Raw genomic sequence first — 18,978 nt, 5'->3', positions numbered from 1 at the left:
TAGTATAAAAAGTTAATACATTTGCTAGTCTTCCCTTGGTTCTTTACTCATAAGTTTAAAAAGGCAATAGTGAATGCCCCCAAATTTTTTAAAATATATTTTTATTGATTTCAGAGAGGAAGGGAGAGGGAGAAAGAGATAGAAACATCAATGATGAGAATCATTGATCGGCTACCTCTTGCGGGCCCCACACTGGGGATCAAGCCCCCAACCCAGACATGTACCCTGACTGGGAACCGAACCCTGACCTCCTGGTTCATAGTTTCGATGCTCACCCACTAAGCCACGCTGGCCGAGCAAACCAAAAAAAATTTCAATGATTATTTACGAAAATGTAATTATCTGTTCTTTACAGGTTGTTTTTTCTTCTCTAATACTTTTCAAAATGATCCTGTTTATTTTTATGACATTGATTTATGGTTGATAAGCATTTTCGGGCAATGGTTCTAAGTGTCTCGTTTTATTGTTTGCCATCACCCTTTCAATAGCGTGCTTTTGGCCACAAAGGAATTTATCAGCCAGTAAAAAATGTTCTCTTTGTAAATACGTAGAAACCCCTCCCAGTCTATTTTACGTTTCTGGTGAACGTTTTCGGAAGGTTAAAGTTATCAGTAAAAAGGAAAGCCATGCTAAGACACCGATCTGGCTCCCGGGCTCCAAGACTTGCCACAAGAATGCGTTCAGGATCCAGGTTCAATTCCAGATCTGAAGGGAGGGAATGCCACTCGCAAAGGGGCTTTCTTCTCGCTGCTCTCCCCTGCAGAAGGAAGACTGCTCCTTTGCAGTGCTTAGCACCCCCTCTGCAGAATCATGGGGTTTGCTTCCAGGGCACTAACGAAACCATGACTTTAAGGGAAGGTTGCTTCCCATGTGAAATCTTTCCACAGATCAATTTCTTCATCCTTCACAGAGCTATTGATTCATTTCTGTCTCGGGGACTTTGCTATTTGCTGCTGTGATATGGAATGCTCTCTGCCCTGGTCTCCTGCTGATCAAATTCTTTTTCCATCAAGGCCCAACTTAAGATCTACCTTCTCTCCCCCCACCACCCCAAATTCTTTTGGTCCTTATAAATATGCCCTCCTTGCCCTCCACCTTCAAACATGCTTAACTCTCTCTTTTACAGTAGGGCTGGTATCCCGTGACATAACATTCAATGCAGAAAAGTGGCACATGCACACAAGACAGCTTCAGGAAGAAGGTCTCACATGTCGGGATATTAGAGGTGGCACAGTGCAGCTGAGTTCATGTGGTTTTGGGGAAAACAGACCTGTTGGAACTACATCTTGCTCTGACACTTCCTAGCTATGTCGCCTTAGGCAGATTACTTTTCCACCCAGTTTCACACTCAAAAATTTCAGGGACCTGGTAAATTGGTTTAGGTGACAGCTGCTTTTCTAAACTGCTGGAGCTAGGAAGGTGAGGAAGATAAAGCTCTGCTTTGCGAAAGCTCAGACTGTAGGGAAGTTATTTGCCATAGCTTCAGGCTACCTGGCATTTAGAGAATAGTAAGCTGGAAACATTGGGGGAGAAACTGGAGTCTGGAGCAAATCCAGAATTGCAGACATGTGCTAAAGGCTGGAAAAGAGCACAGTAGTAGGAATAGAGGTAGAGATTTGAGAGATTCCAAGTGCATTAAAGTCATAGGCCTTGGTTCACTTCAGATTTAAGAGCATACAAGGATTGATGAAGAATCTTGAATCAAATATCTAGGCCAAGAGACAGGTGCACTGCTAGCAATGGGGTAACTGGGGAAAAGAGTTGGTTTGGGTGGTGGGAGACATCACCCTGTACAGACTACAGCTAAGTGTCTCTAGAGATGACTAATGCCAATCTCACAGGCTAGCAGCATCTTCTTTCACAACCCCACTGAGTCCTCTTCCTCCTCTTCTCTCGCCCCTCCTGATTTATCCCTAGGAAGTTCATTTGTGACTTGAACAATCAACTAAGTTTCCTAGAGAGTAACGTTTGCATAGGATGGCCCAATTTTCTCTTGACCATTCCTCCAAGATTAAAATATCTAACTGTCCCCCGAAGCTGCCCAGGCAAAGCAAGGCAGCCTGGTCTGTTACCATTGGAGGGTGGTGCTTCCACATTCTGAGCCAGTAACTGCCACCTAGGTCCTGCCAGGAACTGCCTTCTCTGAAACTCCCAGCTCTGCCCCCCACCCCCCCGCCCAACACTGAGCATGCTCACTACAGGTTAAGAAAGTGATTCCTTAAATGGTCCCTAATGTATATAGATAAACAAAATTTAAGCATGTATTTGCTTTGATCCACTAAGGAAGCAATTGTAAGTATACATAAATATATGGCTACAAAAATATCTATTGAGGAAGCCCTTTATATTGCAAAAAAATGCAAAAATGCAAGGATATTCTGAATACAAATCAATAGGAGAGCATTAAATAATTGCCACATATCCACATAATGGAATATTATATACAGATATCTAAAATGTAAAGGTAGGGGGTGGGGGGGGCAATGGAGGGAAAAGAGGGACATCTGAAATACTTTAAACAATACAGATTTTTAAAATCAGCAAAAATAAATATAATCATGGGTATACAAAAATAATAAAATAAAATGTAAAGGCATTTTAATGGCATGTAGAAATACTTTGAGATACTTATTAATACATAAAAAAATAACAACTACCTATAATGTTTGTCCTCAATTTTGTAATGTCCATACACATACATATATACAAACATGTATGCATTATATATAATCAAACACATACACATAAATAACCAACAAAAAATGAACTGTGAGGCTATAATTATTATCTCTAGATGGAGGTATTATAAATAATTTTTATTTTCTTCTTTGTACTTTTCTGCATTTTCCAGTTATCTTTGAAATATTTGTTAATCAGGAACAATTTCTCAAAATAAAGAGAAATGTTCCACAAAATAGGCCACATCTCAGAGGAACAACACTGCAGGGACGGCGTGGATGCCATGGAGCACTTATTTCTTCAGCACTTAGTGGGATATTTTTTCTTGCTTAAAACCTGAGATGACCAGTGTCTTCATCTCTTACTACAAGATGCCTGAGAGCTTGGATTTCCCAGTTTTTCTTTCAGGCTCAGAGCTTCTCTCGATAAAACGTATATTCTTCCATGCCTAGGCAATGAATGGGCATAGAAATCCACTAGGTATTTGGATAAAATCATTTCTCTTTCCTTTATGCTCACTGAATTAGCTTTTGCCAAAAGACAAATGATCTGACTGATTGCTTAGTATTTTATTCTTTGGATTAATTAGGGATTCTAGACTGGAAATAAATTCTCTTCTCATTGAGTTAAATTAACTTTGCTTTTGCGATCTGGCATAGCCTCAGCAATTATCTGAAAGGGAAATTATATATCTCTCTCTCTATATATATATATATAAAATAATGCATCACATGCAGAAAACTGTAGCTGATCCAACCAGGATGTCATGGATTGATTCCAGGTCAGAGCACATGCCCGGGTTGCTGGCTTGATCCCCAGTGCGGGGTGTGCAAGAGGCAGCTGATCAATGATTCTCTCTCATCATTGGTGTTTCTGTCTCTCTCTCCCCTCCCCCTTCCTCTCTGAAATCAATAAAAATATATTTAAAAATAAATAAATAGGCCTCATTAACAACATTTGTAATGAATCCCCCAAAGTCTTTGACTAATGTTTGCCATTTTTTTGTCCATAGGAGATGGAAAGGGAGGGGAGTTACCTTGCCAACAAGTGTTTTTGTGGAGGAATCTATTTTTGCAGTAAGACCATTCATTGGCCAAATCTTGTTGTTTCGTGTTTAGCAGACCTATGTACCACCGTGTGCCTCTCTTCTTTGCAACATAACTTACACATGGTGATGAGAAGTACTCTCTTAAACACCCCCTTTTCAAAGGTACTCTTACCTCTCTCCTTCACACCTTACATTTGCATAGCAAGTGAAGATTCATCAAAGCCTTTCAGATAAAGGTTCTGATGTGTGTGATCTTTGTGAGAACTCTATATGACAGGTTGAGAAACTACGTTTGGAAACTAAATTACTTGCCCAGGTACTTCTGCTAGGAAGGGGTGGTTCTCAGATGAAAACATCAGTTTTCTAACTTGTGATTTAGTGTTCTGTGTTCAATAATCCTATAATACCATAATTTTGTCTTGATATTGAGTTTTAAGACAATTTTTCTCATATATGTGCATTTAACCACTTCTACACAGACTCTCAATAATGTGTATATATGTTGTATATCATCGTTTTTAATTAATTCTAGTAAATACCATTTTTGGATGCTGATGGCACTGCCAAGTACAAGCCAGCATGTAGACATTCAACCCATTAACGCCCTCTGAGTAGGATGGTACTTCATTCACCAGAACTCTAGATAAACTAGAGAGCTTGCTCTCCCAGTCCTTGATTCCTTCTTTCAGCTCCAATTCTGGTATGTTCCTTCCTGAAATAGTGTGACGTCTAATATAAGTTATCTTACTGTCTTTTAACACTGTTGTTTATAGATCTGTATTACTGTCCCTCCACCTCTACTCACTCACCCTGTCCTCTGCCCACATTCAACTACATGCACCATACACACATAAACAGCCTAGACTACAATTTCCCTTCAAGGGATATCACCCTTATTGCCAGCAGGTATCTAAATTGGTTGCTGCATTAAACTGATCAGTAGATTTTTTAATTATTTGAGTACCTACTAGAAAGTATTGCTATGTAATTATAATTGTATATTTTACGATCCACTCTTCTCCCACCTGCCTCTTCTCATTTTTCTTGCATCATAAGTCTTTTCATTCATTTTAATAGCTTTCAGCAAATAACATCATATTTTATTTTAATGGGGCAGTCATCATGAGATCTCTAAGTTGTCTCAGACTTCAAGATTTGAATTAGTCTGGGGAAAGTTTGAAAAGTCACTATTTATTTATTCTTTGTTCCCATTTAACTTTTCTAGACAGAATACTCTCTACTCTTTAAAAAATATATTGACTTCTAAAGGACAAGAATTTCATTTTCTTAGGTCAACTAGACCAATTCAATATTATTTGTTGCTATGTTAAGTTATAAAATGAAAAAAAATATTTGGAAGAAAACCTAATTTTGTTATATAACATTGTCACATGAGCCTGGTTACAAAATATTGTTTATCATGTTCTCCTAATCGTGTTTTCAAGATTATTTTTAAATAGCTTGGCAATATTTAGTAGTGTTAGTAGGACATATTATCTGGATTATTTCCTTTTGAACTGTAGATAGATCTGGTAATTAAGGCACTTTAGAAAGTGAATATCCATCTAAAGTTGTGTTGCAGGACCAGGAAAATAATCTATTTGCTATGGGGCCCCATATTTTTGACATCACCATATAGGGTTGGTTCAGGACAACTTTAAGAGACAGCTAGTACTAGTATGTGTGCCTTCCCAAAACACATATGCTCACCCACTCGCATTTCTTTAGGTAGTGAGATTCTTTTATAAAATATGGCTAAGGCACTTAATGCAAACGTTAAACTATTTAGACTACAATTTTCATTAATTACTGCCTCCAACACGGAGTGCTGTTGGGAAATTAAAACCTAAAAGCCATGCTTTCTTTGCCTTGTATTTATTGAGCAAGAAAAAAAGAAATGGGACAATAAGAGATACACTAAGGAAAAGTTCCCCTTTCATAATATATTAAAGGCATTATTTTAAATGTGCTTCTTTGTTCCTCATGGGCCAGCTCTTCCCCGGAACACAGAATGAGCAGAGCCTACACGCCCACAGATGTTCCCTGGCTCCCACGGGCAGTCCTCCACATTTCTGGGTCTGCTCTCCCACAGCCGCCCTTTTAAAATAGCTGAAGTCATTAGGCATCATGAGAGGAAGCCATGTCACATTGAGACAACTAAGTTTATGACTTCTAAAAATAAAATAAGGGTAAATGTGTTGGCAAAGGGAAAGGCATTATCTTGAGTAAGAGTTTGCAAAAGTTCTTGCCTGAAAGCTATAAACTCTAATTATGTTCTGATTTGCACCTAGAAAAATCCATCTTTTCCCCTGTGTTTCACTTACACTCTAAAACAGAAGGATGATATCTATGAGTTGAAGGCATTATATAATTAACAGTGCTTGAGAAAGTACATACATACACAAACCCTCTCCAAAGCTACTCGTCTTCCCCCGAGTCCCTGGGCCCCTCTGTGCCCAGTTGACTTTTGCATCTTTAAGTTGCAGCTCACATCTTCTAAACAACTGTCTAGCTTTCCTCTGAGTCAGATGTCTTAAAATCCCATGACTGGGGTTATTTCTTGTCCCTGAGGAAAATAACCATGTTGCATATTACTTCAAACTTTTACACCATCTTTGAGCCCTGATTTTTTTTTTAACAGGATCTCCAAGTTTCTTTACTCTTTGCCCAATTATAGCTTTTCCCTTGCTTCAAGATCTTTTCCAACCCTGCAGAGGAACCTGCCTCCTTCAGTTTTTTAGTCACTTGTCGGTAATATGGTCTTTTGTTCAATCTTCCTTCACAGTTCCTTGTGAAGAAATGTACACAGAGCCCAGACAAGCTCCTTTCTTTACAGATCATGAAGTAGTGCAAATGATTTGAGAACCTGAAATTTTAGATTCAGTCACAGTTCCATAGCATAGTCAAACTGAATAGCCTTTTGTAACCTCATTGTTCTCATCTGTAAAATGGGGGTCCCAACGAGTACTTCATAGTGCTGCTGTGAAGATTCAACAAGATAACACCGATCAAGACTTCAGTGCATTTCCTGGACTCTCATAATTCCCCCGGCCCTTAACCCTTCTTTTGCCCTCATTAAGTTCTTAATTAAATTTCATTCTTTCTTCTGACTACCAACTTCAGGAATTAAGCCACTCATGCTTCCTGTAACTCTTTGGAAATTCCCTGGAAAGTACTGCCTCTCCTAGTTTCATCTCATTTATATATTTCATGCAGATCATAAATCTATTCTGGTTAAGTCTCAGGATCTTGCTCACTCCCTCCTAGAGAAACCATAAAAAACAGTGAGAAAACATAACCATGGTTTCTGAGGGTTAAGTACTCTCTTCATTTTCTTTTTTTCTCAAAGTTTGGTCAAGCACAAACATTTCAAACTTCAAACTTGAATTCAGCACTTTTCCCATGCAAGGCAATCAGTATATAACAATACCAATTTGGCATACCCTTGCACAATGTGATATTCAATATAAAAGTAGGTGGTAAGAAGCAAAGAATCAGAAATTGTAATAAAGTAGAAGAAGGGGAAAATTCTAATGGAGTTCAGGACCAAAATTGAGCTGTCCAAATCTATTGTTTATACATGGGCTTAATTTCACCAGAACTGCTTGCTCAGCTTAACATAAATTCAGAAGAAAAAAAAAGTCACTTTCTATGAAGAAATATGAACTGAAATTCATAGATACAGCAAGAAAAAAAGTTCTTCTCTCATCGATCTACATGAGCAAAATCACTTCACTAATGTACTTTCAGAATCACGGTTTCTACTTTGTGACAGTTTTTGATGGCGATCACAAAAAACGAAAAGGTCTCTTTTGTAGCAGAAGAGAATGAGCAATTTGCTCTTCATTTTGGCAGAGGGATGACCCCTGAGTCACTGGTGTCTCCAAAGATGGGATACTGTTGGGTTTGGAAGTTATCCCTGAACAATGGCCCTCTTAGATTGGGGGTGGAACCAATATATTCAGAGATCTCTCCAAGGAGAGCAGGGAGTGTGCAGATTCTTTCTGATGAGTGCCATCTATCACACTACTTTAGATCTTTGAGTTCTCAGTTCAGGGAATACAAATGTGAGCCAATGAGGCAGGGTGTTCAAAAGGGATGCGGGGCATTATCCTCACCTCACTCTGCCCTCCACTTACCCACCCACCTTCTTTAACAGTCCTAACTTTAAAACAAAAAAAGAAAAATAAAGAAAATTTAACACACTTCTAAAATTCTATGGTGATCTTCCTTGAGATGAAATGCATTTTATCAGACTGTGAAAGGCTGCCTGAAACTATGGATGCATTTTCCCAGGTGTCAACACCCCATAGAATTCCCAGTGAAAAGATGGGGAGCTTAATTCCTCCCTGAGCAGCTATTTCCTTAAACTGTCAATTGACATGTCCTTGGTGATTGTGGGCCATAGCCTGCTTATGATTTAGGCAACCAGTTGGTGTTTTGCCCTATTGAGTTGCAGAGAAGTATATTTCTTCCTTGTCTCAGCCTTTCAAAGTCTTAAAGTATCTTCTTAGGTTTATTTTGTCCTTTGTTAAAGAGGACATTTTATTCCTTATACCAAATCCATTCAAAAGCATCACAGTTCTGCACCACTACAAAAATATGGCTTTGGTATCGTGAGCAGCACCAGGAAATCTATCTGTAGGGGAGAGCAAGCCCTAATTTGTTCTTCTCTATAAATATGGGTTTTCCGGGCAGCTGAAATGTAGGGGTATTTGTAGATGTCCAACAAGAAAACAAATGCTAGAAATATTTTCCAAAGGAATCAACTTTCATGGAGCTAAGTTTTATCCCCATTGGCGGATCTACCAGAAGGAAACTTCCTGTCCTTTCTTGACATCCCCACCTCCAGCACATAACATCATCACTCATTAGGCCACCTAAGTCAGTAGGTTAGCAATCACAAGTTTCATTTCTAAGTGGGGCCCACAAAGAAATTCAGGGCAGTAAGAGGCCTAGATCTATCAAAGGTGAACTTAAATTACAGGATATACATTCAATGCAATTGTGGTAAATTCATGGTTTCCCATCAAAAATGATAAACTTTATTGAGTGGCATCATAAATTCAGAAGCCAGATGTGCAGTATTCATGTGATAATAGAATATAAATGTTTTCTGCATACATCATTATAAATTTGGTTCTTTGTGAAATATTAAACAATTTTTCCCTTTGCTTATGAGTTTATCAAAGCCAACATATCTAATTGATTCTTTAGGTAAAGAAACAGATTTTGAATTATTATTCACCAAATGTGGTTTGTTTTTTTTACAAATTCCCAGGATTTTCTTTTTCTATTCCCAAAGTCAAGATAGTCTATAGTCTTACCTAAGCTATAAAGAAGATAAAATGGAGATTTATTTTTTATTTTTATTTTTTTAGATACTGACGTATAACTACTAAAAGAGCGAAGAGTGAGCTTGATTCTTGGAAACAATTTGGTGCATTAATTTTCTACAAACTCCCATCAGATGTCATCACATTCAACACACTGTGCAGATGGGAAAGACTATTGAAACAATTATTGTGAGTCATTTCCTCAATCTGCCTTTGTTTTAGCCAATATGTCAAGTGGTGACAGACACTGTTAAATTTCACAAGCTCTACTGTCTTCCTGAAAACAGCATAATACAATTGACATAGCTCAGCTTGATAAATCTGCCAAACTGATGATGGAGGCTCTTTCCTTCTACTTTGCAATGCCAACCTCTAAAGATATTATGCAGAACTTATTCAACAAGGAGAGCACGAAGTCCATTTTATTCTCTCTGAATCCTTCCACTTGATCACCTGCTGGCTCTTAGTTTCCACATCCCTTTGAATTGAGGTTAAAATGAATAAGGTATATTTTTATTCAGTCTTTTCTATCTCAGAAAGAAATGTCTTTGTGGAGTCTGAGTTTTCCTGCAGTTGGCCACTTGTTTTAGCCTAATCTAGAAGTTTACTCCTTTAGACGACCTCATTTACCACTTACCACTTAAGATGACTTATTGATGATCAAAATCTAGTTGCCCTCATCTGACTAAAACATGTTCTAATCTTTTGATGTGCATGATGGCATTTGAATGTCTAAATAAGAGAAGGGGGAAACCATGGTGCTGTCCCATAACAGTCTTATTCCAATCAGGAGGAGAAACTCCTAAGCAGCTTTTCTTGCACAAGCACCTTTCTCACGGAAGCTCACCACTTTCAGTTCTGATTGTCTCTAGAGATAAATACAATGAGTCCTCAGAAACTCCGGTAAGCCAGAAGCCAGGCCAACCTTCTATGGCCAAGGAGGGGTGAAGAGATCCATGCCAGCTGTAATAGCCAGCTCAAGGCAGATGAAGCATTATTCAAACAGAGTGATCAATCAACTCATTTTTGACAAGGAAGCCAAGAATACACAATTTAAAGGGAATAGTCTCTGCCAGGCTGGTGTGGGGTCGGTGGTTGAGTGTCGACCTATGAACCAGGAGGCCAGAGTTCGAATCCCAGTCAGGGCACAAGCCCAGATTGCAAGCTCTGTCTCTGGTAGGGGGTGTGCAGGAGGCAGCCAATCAATGATTCTTATCATTGATGTTTCTCTCTCTCTCTCCCTCTCCCTTCATCTCTGAAATCAATAAAAATATTTTAATAAAATAAATTAAAAGGATAGTCTCTCCAATAAATGGTATTGGGAAAACTGTATAACCACATGCAGAAAAATGTAATTGGACCCCTACCTTATATCACTCACAAAAATTAACTCAAAATGGATTAAAGAATTAAACATGAACTTAAAAGATAAAACTCCTAAAAAAACAACAACAAAACAAAAACAGGAAAAAAAGCTCTTTGACATCAGTCTTGGCAATGTGGTTTTTTTCTTTAGTATAACACAAAAAGCACAAGCAAAAAAATAAAAAATCAAGTGGGACTATATCAAAGTTTTGGCATAGCAAAAGAAAAATCGACAAAATTATAAAGCAACCTACAGAATGGGAGAAAATATTTTCAAACCACATATCTGATAAAGGGTTAATAACCAAAATATATAACTCATACAACTCAAAAATAACAAAAACTAGTTAAAAATGGTCAGAAGAATTGAATAGACACTTTTCCAAAGGAGACATACAAAACCATAAGGAGATATCACCTCACACCTACGAGAATGGATATTATCAAAAAGTCAAGAGAAAACAAGTGTCAGTGCCCATGTGGAGGAAAGGATCCCTATGCACTGTTGTTAGGAGTGTAATTGGGGCAGCCACTATGGAACACAGTATGGCAGTTCCTGAAAAACTTAAAAATACAACCACCACATGATCCAGCAATCCTACTTCATATATCCAAAGAAAGTTAAAACAGTATATTCAAAAGATTTTTGCATTTCCATGTTTATTGTGACATCATTCACAATAGCCAAGCTTTGGGAACAACCTATGCTCCCATCAACAGATGAATAGATAAAAAGGATGTGGGGTAGATATACTAGTACAATGGAGTATTATTCAGCCATTAGAAAGAAGGAAATCCTGCCATTTGCTAAAACATGGATGGATCTTGTGGGCATTATGCTAAGTGAAATAAGTCAGACAAATAAAGATAAATACTGTACGGTATCACTTTTAAAAAGCTGAACTCATAGAAACAAGCAGTAAAATGTTAGTTACCAGGGACAGGGGCTTGGAGGAAATGGGGAGATTTTGATCAAAGGGTACAAACTTCCAGTTGAAGAATATGTTTTGAGGATCTAATACACAGCATTGTGAATATAGTTAACAATACTTTACCATAAACTTGTTATTAAGTTGTTGAAAGAGTAGATCTCAAATGTTCTCAGAACCCCAAAATATGAAATTGTGTGATATTACGGAGACATTGGCTATTGCTATGGTGATAATCCCATTGCAATATATAAGTGTATCAAATCAACATATTATATAGCTTAAATTTACACAGTGTCATATGCCAACTATATCCCAATAAAGTTGGATAAAATAAACAAAAGGAGTAACCATTTCAGATAGTGCAAAGGCAACAACTGACCCAAGATTAGACAGAACATAACAGCTGATATGCAGAACTGAGATTCTGGCAGTCATCAGAAAGACTGTCCAAACTTGGCAGGACTCGGTCAGCAAAGTGCGTACAATCACACTGACTGGTCTCACTTTAAATTCTCGACCACCAATCTTGGATACGCCCTAATATTCCTGGAATTCATTTTACATTTCTCTAGCACATTTACTCTCCACTCTCAAAGATGACTTTTCGCACCTCACTTCTTTTAAAACCTCTCCAACACCTCCTTTCTATCCTAATGACCTTGCTTCTTCACCATTAAAAAAAAAAAAATTAAGTTACCAGAAGAGAACCTCTTGATTTCTACTACTGCATCTACCAACCAAAATCTGACTCATCCAATGTGGTTTCCCACCTGTGAACATACAGTACTCTCCATGCACCTGTCTAAAGTGAGTCTCTCCACCTGAGCACTAGATCTTGCCTTCTCAAGAATACAGATCCAGAAGATCACATGCCCTCCCCTATATCATCAAAGTCCCCTCTCTCCTGGGTCTTTTTCCTTTGCATACAAGTGTGATCGTCATTGTCCTAAGTAATCCTATATAATAAAAGGCTAATACACAAATTGTCTGAATGGCAGAGCGACCAGTTGCTATGACATGCACTGACCACCAGGGAGCAGACGCTCAATGCAGAAGCTGCCCTCTCGTGGTCAGTTCACTACCACAGGAAGAGCGCTACTCAGCCAGAAGCTGGGCTCAGGGTTGGCGAGCGTAGTGGTGGTGGTGGAAGCCTCTCCCGCCTCCGCAGCAGCACTAAGGATGTCCAACTGCCAGCTCAGGACATCCCGTGAGGACTCCCAGACTGTGAGAGGGCGCAGGCCGGGCTGAGGGACCCCCGCCCGAGAGCACGAATTTCGTGCACTGGGCCTCTAGATATATATATATATATATAAAGAAAGCTTAGAGGCCACCTAGGTTAGTGGTTCTCAAACCCAAGTCAACATTAGAACCCCCTGGAGGTCTTTAATAAGAATCCCAACACCAGGGCTCCTGCTCCTCCAGAGATTCTGATTCAGTTGGTCTGGGCATGACCTGGGCATCAATATTTTGTGCATTTTGTGTGATTTTAATGTGTATCCAAACTTGAGAAGCACTGAGCGAGCCTAGATGTGTCATTAAATGAGATAATGAGAGTTGAGAGAGGTGGAGCAGCTCACACCAGCTCAGACAAATCACTAGTGACAGAGCCAAGACAAAAACCCAGCAATGCTGATTCCAGCGCTCTTTTGACAACATCAGGCAAAATGTCACACACACAAATGTAGTCTCTGGCAAAGAACTATGAATGCCACCATACGTAATGAACTTGCTCATTGTTCATCTCCACAGAAATATTGGACTTTTAGTCTTCAGCCACAATAGGAGAGCTGAAAACCAGGACGCTGAGAAGGTGAGTGTAATAGGGAATGTGAAGAAACCCCTGCCCTGGTACCCACAGCAGATGTTTCAGAAGTTTAGGGGTGGTGAGGGACCTGGAGGAGGGTGCCGAGGAGCAGCATGAGGTGTGGTGTGATAAATGGAGCTGTCTTTTTCCCATTACAGGAACATAGCAAGTTTCAAGAAACAAATCAGAAACCTGGAATGATTAATTGTGTGGTCTACAATGAGTCCTGGTGTGTTTGTCTACGAATCCCTTTGCTCTGCAGATCAGACACGCCAGGTGCAGAGAAACACCTGGCTGTGATGAACCCTCTGAATTTCTTAGTAACTAAGTCCAAAAAAGGTGAACAGTGGTTTTGTTTACAGGTGAACAGTAGGAAGGGAGTCAGAGCTGGTGAGAAAACTGATATGATAGAATAAGAACAAAAGCATCCCTTAACACCCAGCCAACCTGCTGTCACATCTCTGGCTCTCCTTCCTCTCTTTCTAGACCTACTTGGCATCAATGAGGAACAGCAGGCTTTAAGGAAGTCAGAACTTCCATCTTATGCATTCCCACCCACTGATTCAGCTGACCTGACAGTCACCTTTGATTCTCCTAAGGAAGTTTCAGCTAAGCATTAGCAGCGAAGAGCATAGCAGATGAGCTCGGGGCTTCCAGGGTCCAAATCCCACATTTTACTATCCATGTGACACTGCACAAGGTAGCTAGAGTTTCTATGCTTCTCTATCTGCCTTACCTGTCAAGGGAGACTCACCTTAGCCTTCTTGTGATGACTAAATGGGGCTTGAGTGTCAGGTGCCTGAAATACCAAATGGGAGCTACTTGTATTGTTATTAACAAGATGGCCAGGGAGATTTCCGGTATTTTTCTTTACAGTGTTATGGGCACTTTAACAATGCTGTTTGCATATCAACTGAATACATCAATTACACATAGTGTTGACCCCTCCTTAAAGCCGATGAGATACACTAATCTTTAGTTAGCTAATTTTGTTGAACTATAGAGGCAGCACAGCTTGGTAGAAAGATCTAGATTCAAATATCAACTCTATTGTTTACTACTTGCAAGCCTTGAAGTTGTTTATTTTCTTGATGCCTCATCTGTGCCTTAAAGAGTGGGAAGGAAAATACCTCATTTTCAGGGAGTGTTGTGAGAATTAAATGAAATAATGCAAATGCCTAGTACATAATAGGTTTCTATAATAAACTATAATTGACAAGACAGCACGTATACACCTTACGGTAATATAACTGCTCTCCATTTTCAATGTTCTCACTAACTCCTAACAGCATGTCTCCAAATCAGTTTGAATTTGTTTTGTTTTGTCGTTTAATTCTAAGGAAAGCTCGATGGCACGTGACCACCTCTGAATGGCCTTTAAGGAGAGCATCTTCTAGAACAGATTAATGCCAACGCCATTCTTTTAAAAATATACGGGGGTGGGTGGGGGGCGTCTAAAACCTCTTTTGTCACACCTCAAACCCTTAGAAGGAGAAAGGTTTACATTTCTCTAAGGGTAAACGATTGGGTTTAGAGTAATTGAAATCAAAGGGCGGGTGGTGGGGAGAACACAGATCTATGTAAAACAGAGTTATAACCAATGTTTCCAAACACATGGTGCGAAAATTGGTACATGAAATGTCTCTGGTGTGTCTGGTTTCTAAAGTGGAGACAGACTCATGGATACAGAGAACAGACTGACAGCTGTCAGAGGGGAGGTGGGGGAGCTGGGTGAGAAGGGTGAAGGGATTAAGCAAAGAAAAATAAAAAAAGAAAGACTCAGAGACAGACAATAGTATGGTGGTTACCAAAGGGAAAGGGGTGTGGGGGAGGTAGAAGAGAGTAAAGGGGGGTATACATGGTGAAGGAAGGAGACGTGACTTAGGGTGGTAAACACACAATACAATATAGAGACGATGTATTGCAAAATTGTATACCTGAAACCTGTATAATTTTATTAACCAACTAGAGGCCCAGTGCATGATTGAATCATGCACGTGTAGGGCCCCCTACACGCTTTCGCTTTTCGCGGTGGAGCTGGGTGCCTGTCCGCTGGTGCACCAGGCCTTTCAGAAGCCTCCGGCTCGGCGGAGGCTTCTGAAAGGCCTGGGGCCGGAGCAGACAGGCACCCAGCTCCCACACTTTTGATGGTCCGTGGCCGCTAAGGGGGGCTACCCTGCTGTTGAGAGGCTACCCTGCTGTTGAGAGGTGCAGGGGGCGGGACTCCCACCCCCTGCGCCTCTCAACAGTCACTGAGGGGGGCTGCCGAGGACACTTGGCAACCCTGCCGTTGAGAGGTGCAGCTGGGTGTCCGCAGCAGGCCCCCTCAGCGGCCGCGGATCTGGCCGTTGAGAGGCACAGGGGGCGGGAGTCCCGCCCCCGGCGCCTCTCAACAGCAGGGTAGCCCCCCTCAGTGGCAGCGGATTCGTGCCTCTCAATGGCCGGATAGGCCACCCCGAGTCCCGCCCCCCAGCCTCCCGCCGCCCAATTGTGGGCATAGCGGAGTGATGGTAATTTCCATGTTACTCTATTATTAGATAGGATGTCACCCTAATAAATTCAACTTTTAAAAAAGCCAAGGGAGTTAAGTGAGGTTGAGTTATTTCCCAAAGTGGTCATTTGGATTATGATGCCAGTAATGGGACATCGGTATCTCTGAAAGCAACAGACTTGGAAGACAGAAAGGCATTTGTATGGGGTGGCCTTTATGATGCTGTCCATGACGCTGACCCTGACGCTGCCTTCGGCCGGCTTCCCTGGAAGCAGACACCCAGACGGATTCCTGTGCCAGTGCTTCTTTGAGATGTGCTCCCAGTGAGAGAGCTGGGAAGGGGAGGGAAGGGCACAGGGAAGGGAAGGAAGGCAAGGAGGCTCTCAGGGAGGGCAGGCAGCCTGGGCTGACCCCAGGAGAACTCGGGAGGGCTAACTACACCTCCCAGCGGCCGCCCCTTGGAGTAAGGAAGCTGGAGCTACTTGTCCCTCATTGGCCGGGGCCACCCTGGGACTGAGATGTGACCCCCAGGCTTCCTGCCCTCCGGAGCAATCCGCCAAAAAGAGTCACAGTGCGGGCCTTGGAAGTGAAAGCGCAAGGACTTGCTGAAGCCGTGAAAGGTAACTTCCTGGCTCAGAGGATGAGGGAAAAATGAAGTCAGAAACGGAGCGCTTTCCTCTCAGTTATTCCAGAGCAAACCCCCCTCCCCGCCGCCCCCCCCCTCCCCCCTCCCACACACACACACACTGTGCCCCGATGCCCGGGGGAGCGAGTCCAGCCTGAGGAAGCTGATCTGAGAGAGAAGGGGAGGCACGGGCATCCCCACCTGCATAGCCACCATCCCACAGTAACACAGCTCGGTCTGAAACAGGGTAGCACGTGATTCGAGACAGAAAAGGAAGTCAGCTTCATAAACTGTGAAACTAAGTCCAGACTGCATTTGATCCCCGATGGTTTTGATCGGGGCAGACATAGAATGTTGGGGGACCAGCTAGAAGTGTAAGGAATATTAACCGTGCTCTGCTGACCGTGATTGTTTTGTTCTGATTCAAGGAGGCACATTCTAGCCTGGCTGGGGCTGCACCCAGGACCTGGGAGCTCACCTGGAGCTCACCTGGAGATGCAGCCGCCGGTTTGCAGCTTTCCCTTTGGAGCTGCCTGATATCAGGGAAAGATGAACAACTTTGTTGCAGAAACCAGCACTTGGAGGATCCCCAGTCCTTGCCAATCACTACGCCCTTTGAAGACCCCAGCCCTCTGCTTACCTGTTAACTGCCCATTGGGCATACCTTTGGCTCCTTCCCCATGTAAACTTTTGTCCTTCTACCCAAGATAAGCAGCTGGCTGACCGTGGGGGACAGAGCCGATTTTTGTGGACGACCTGCTGCTCTCCCATAGTGCTGGCAGTATTGGCATAAGCGCTCATAATGATTCAACCCTGTCTCTGCTTCATTGGCTCAAGTAGTGACAGGCAGCCCGGCCCCATTGTGTGTCCAGTTACAATTTGAACAAGTATCTCCTCAAGAAGGAAACTTAAAAGCAAAGATTAAGAAGCAGGGGTGCCACCTTGTGGACAGATCAACCAATGCCAGGTCCAGCTGCGCCCTCATCCTTCCCCCCACCCCCACCTTGGGGCCTCAGCCTACTATTCAGAACTCCAGCACTTTCTTTCGAAAACAGGACCCAAGAATAAGAAAAACAGCCCTGCCTGCCCCATTTTCCTTCCCAGCTGAGGCGCATGTGGTGACATGGGCTTTAAGCTGCCTCTTTAATCACGGGACCTAAAGATCCCTCCTGCTCCTGGCTGGAGGCAGCCCCTGTGTGGAGCCGAGCCTGGTCCTCACCCCTCCCAGCTGTTTTGCTCCATCCTTCACCTGTCACAGAAAGCCGATGAAGCAGCAAGGAACCTGGGGCCGGCCCAGGCTTAGCTTCCCCGTGTGCAACAATAGATGGTGTGTGGGAGGCCTTTTAAGTCAAGTGCTGCCACAAGCAGGACTGTTTGGAGGAAATAATGGCTGTGAGGGACTTAGGAAGTCATCTATCACTTGTTTTCAGGCAGCACCACACAAAGCAGGCTAGACATAAAATGGCAATCTCATTTCCAATGCCTCCCTCCCTCCGCCCCCCCGCCCCAACCATTCCCAGAGACTTAGTTTAATCCATAACCAGAAATTGAACATGTCTTATATTGAACATAGGTTTCATCCTCTACCTTTGATAATCTGTGGATGGGGGTGGGGAGTGGGGGAGGATATGTAAAAGAGATCATCTCTTTTCCAGGTTTGAATAATCAATTGATTTACTTTTTCCTGAATTTCTAACTTTTCTACATTTCTAGTCATAATGTAAGGCCATTTACAGAGTACCCTTGTAAGAATCTGGGTTGCAAATAATAGAAATGCAACTCAAATACTGTGAGAGCAGGGCAAAAAAAAAAAAAAAAGGTTAAATCACACAACTTGAATTGTAGATGGGTTTCAGGCAGGGCTAGATCCAGGGGCTTAAACAAAGACAATCTGTGGATCTGTCTTTATCTCTCAGCTACACTTCTTTTAACATGCAGTTTTATTTTGAAGACAAACTTTTAAAAGTAAATTAGATCTTATTGACCCCCTGCCTGGAAGTCCCGAAGAGCTTCTTGCCATCACACAGAGAGTGAAATTTAAACACCGTCCGAATATCTGCAAGGCCTTACACGTATTGCCCTGGACTCCTCTCCAGACTTCTCACCTTCCCCTTCTACCCCACAACCATGCGGGCCTCATTCCCCAAACTGCCGACCTCTTTCTGGCCTCAGAGTGTCTTATCTGTTGTTTCTTATACCTGAACACTTTCCTCCATGGCCTCGTCCTGCTCCACATTCAGGACACGACTCCAATACCACCTCTTTAAAGAGACCGCCAGGGTCGCCCTTTTAAAAATAGCTCTCTCATTTTCCCCATCGCTGAACCCCTTATCTGACTTTGTATTAATAGCACTTACCAAGGACTCATTTGGGGGTTTTGTTGTTGTTTAATTTCTGCCCTACTTGATTATAAACTCTAGTGTATAAATTGGCATATTTTATCCACTGCTAAATTTCCAGTGCCCAGAAAAAATATCTGGCTCATGAAGGGAATATGGAAATCTTCACGGAAGGAAGGAAGGAAGGAAGGAAGGAAGGAAGGAAGGAAGGAAGGAAGGATTCACTTTCCTCCAAAATAGCCCATTCATTCCATTCCTCAACTGAAAACTTCCTGCCTAATTTTTCATCCACTTTTCCTATTATTGTCTTTTGGAGCAAAGTCTAATATATATATGTGTGTGTGTGTGTGTGTGTGTGT

At 41.8% G+C, this 18,978-nt stretch overlaps 1 long non-coding RNA gene across 3 annotated transcripts; it reads left to right on the top strand.

The window, feature by feature from the left end:
• The first annotated feature begins 9,107 nt into the window (after nt 1–9,107).
• On the top strand, nt 9,108–16,764 carry LOC129151672 (uncharacterized). Of its 3 annotated transcripts, none has more exons than XR_008558325.1 (4): nt 9,108–9,252; nt 13,110–13,170; nt 13,323–13,503; nt 16,709–16,764. It is a non-coding gene; the product is annotated as an uncharacterized LOC129151672 (long non-coding RNA). The 3 variants fall into 3 exon arrangements; XR_008558324.1 differs by having other exon boundaries at nt 13,323–13,864; XR_008558323.1 differs by lacking the exon at nt 16,709–16,764 and having other exon boundaries at nt 13,323–14,540.
• Nucleotides 16,765–18,978: the final 2,214 nt, after the last annotated feature.

Source organism: Eptesicus fuscus, chromosome 15, assembly GCF_027574615.1.
Source record: "Eptesicus fuscus isolate TK198812 chromosome 15, DD_ASM_mEF_20220401, whole genome shotgun sequence".
In the NCBI taxonomy this organism is placed as follows: Eukaryota; Metazoa; Chordata; class Mammalia; order Chiroptera; family Vespertilionidae; genus Eptesicus; species Eptesicus fuscus.
Note: the sequence above shows the minus strand (reverse complement) of the source record. Positions and strands in the feature narration are given on the sequence as shown.